The sequence below is a fragment of the Canis lupus genome, chromosome 20, assembly GCF_011100685.1.
Source record: "Canis lupus familiaris isolate Mischka breed German Shepherd chromosome 20, alternate assembly UU_Cfam_GSD_1.0, whole genome shotgun sequence".
NCBI classification, from domain to species: Eukaryota; Metazoa; Chordata; class Mammalia; order Carnivora; family Canidae; genus Canis; species Canis lupus.
Window position 1 is genome coordinate 1,465,750 of NC_049241.1, and position 2,569 is coordinate 1,468,318.

Sequence of the window (2,569 nt, forward strand, 5' to 3'; positions counted from 1 at the left end):
GGCTCTGAAAAGATACAAGAGCTGATTGAGGTGAAACTGGTTTCTGAAAAACAAGCTTTAAATTTCCTGTTAGTCTTCACCTCATTAATCCTGTGGGGCACGGCTTCTCCTGTGGGGGGAGAGAAAGCAGCGTTGTGCCCACCTACACCCTCCCCACCTCGCCACCCTGCCACCCTGCTCTCTGGAGTCACATCCCAGAGCCTGTTCCCAGCTTGCCCAGCTACTGCCTTTGCAAGTCTAGCACAGATATGTGTGTTTTTTTTTTTTAAGAAATATGACTTTTCTGTATTTCTCCCCAAACAGTGGCCTGAATAAATTACAAACTTATTTTGCTTTCACCCAATAAAATCAGAGGATAGGAATTTGGAGCTGGCCTGGTGCCTCCATGAGGATCCCCCTCTGCCTCTCTCAAGATCTGACCCATACTCTCACATCCTCAGGACAGTCGCCAGACCCCTGGTTTTCATACTTGTATTTCAAGCAGGAAATGGAAGAAAGGGACAGGCTAGAGGAATCAGCCTCCCTATACTCCCCTTAGTTTTGATCATGTGGCATGTCCACTACACTGCAAGGACCGCGGGGAAGTGCTTTCAGGGCTCGTTCCCTCAGCACTCTAGGTAAAGTGGGAAGAAAGGACAGTGACCCTCCGGAAGGAACCATGTGTCTCTGCCACAAGTTATCTAGCACTTAGCCTGAGGGTGGCCAGAGAGCACTAAGGCCTCCAGCCTTAAGTCAGGGAAAGCCTCCTTTCACAACCTGTTTTAACACCGAGGCTGATGCTTGCCGCACTAATCCCAGCCACTCTCTGAAAGATAGGACTCCTCCAAGGCCTCAACTCACACAGCCCACTTCGATGAGGAGAGGACAACCGATGTCTTCTCTAGACTTGTGGCTGAGGCTTCTTCATAAGCTCCACCAGGGGTTGAAGGTGGACATCCATGGAGAAAGGCAAGCGGCGAGGGTTGCCATGCTCTATCCCTTTTTGTTTTCTCTTGAGACATAAAATAAGGACTCAAGCCAACATTTAATCAAAGTATATTTTGTTACCTTAATCAGGATACCAGTAACCAAAATTTCCTTTAACTTTTAAACACACCAAACGAAAAACCAAGAAAAATTAGATAAAAGCTTCTGGGATACTGCACAATTATAAAACAAAGAGGGTGAACTGCAGGAAGATCCCAGCCCTGTACACATGGGGCAGAGCCAGCCAAGAGGCAGGGAGAGGCCAGAGCTGTCGTTCTGAGCAGCCCCCTCGAGGATGGTTCCCAGTCTTCAGGAGGATGCTCAGCTTGGGGAACGCAAACCCTCATCCTGCTCCTTTTCGATTGAGAGCATTTTAGGATTGGACCAAAAGAAAGACTGTATTCCTTCGATGAAACCCCACAGGCCCTGAGCAGACACCTGCGGCTCCTCAGGGAAAGATGTTAACCTCTGCGTTCATATCCAAAGCCTTCTTAATGGGATCTCATTCCCTTGTACTGTGGATCACCCAATGCCAGAAGAGAAATTTTTGAAATACGAAAATTACTTTTCGGCCTCAGAAAGGCTGTCTTTGAAAAGAGAACTGAGCTGATATAGGGGCCGGAGACCCAGAACTGCTTTTACTCAAAACCAGATTGAAGTGTTGGAAAATGTCTTTAGAGTAAACTGCTATCCCGGCATTGATATCAGAGAAGACTTAGCTTGGAAATTGAATCTAGAGGAAGACACAATCCAGATCTGATTCCAAAATCGGCATGCAAAGCTGAAAAGGTCCCACAGAGAATCACAGTTTCTAATGGTGAAAAAAAAATTCAACTCAAATCTCCTGGAAGAGATAGAAAACTAAACGTGTGAGATTATCTTACAATTGCAGAACATGAAGAATCGATGGAAATACCAGGTTTTAAGAATGTGATGTTTCTTTTCTGCATTATACTGAATGCTGTCATTTTTTTCTTAAAATATATTGTAAATATTTGCTATTATAACGTGTTACCTATTATACTTGGGTACTTTAGTTATAATAAAGGCCTTTCCTATATATTTTAATAAGCATTTTCAGAAAAAGCCAGCTATTTTTTAAGTGAGCAAATTTAATCTAATAAATTAGTTCGCTAGAAAAAAATTATAAACCAAAGTAATAAGCTCTTTGCACAAAAGCCCTTTGGTCTCTGCAGACCTTTCCTTCTTCCCCACAGAAAGCCACTTGGGCTGGGCTGACACTATTCCATGGAACGTGGTCCCTGCCTAATCAGTCCACATGCCTACCATGGAAAGGAAAACTCCTTGGAAAGAAGATTGTCTCCAAAGACTTTTCTCTTGCCTACCCCCCCCACCCATTTTTTTAAGAATCAAGATTTATTCTGATTTCTAGGCATTTATCTTTTGTCCTCTAAAAGTAAAAATGTTTTCTCAAAATAATTTCCTTGAGCATAGGAATTCAATAAACATCTAAAAATTTTTTTGAATACTCTGATGCACTTTAATATTCTTTATTATTATTATTATTATGTTAAGAACACTTTTTTTGAAGATTTTATTTATTTATTCATGAGAGGCAGAGAGAGAGGCAGAGACACAGGCT

At 42.6% G+C, this 2,569-nt stretch overlaps 1 pseudogene; it reads left to right on the forward strand.

Annotated features, from left to right (window-relative positions):
- Positions 1-1,261: 1,261 nt before the first annotated feature.
- Positions 1,262-1,831, forward strand: LOC100688943 (annotated as a pseudogene).
- Positions 1,832-2,569: the final 738 nt, after the last annotated feature.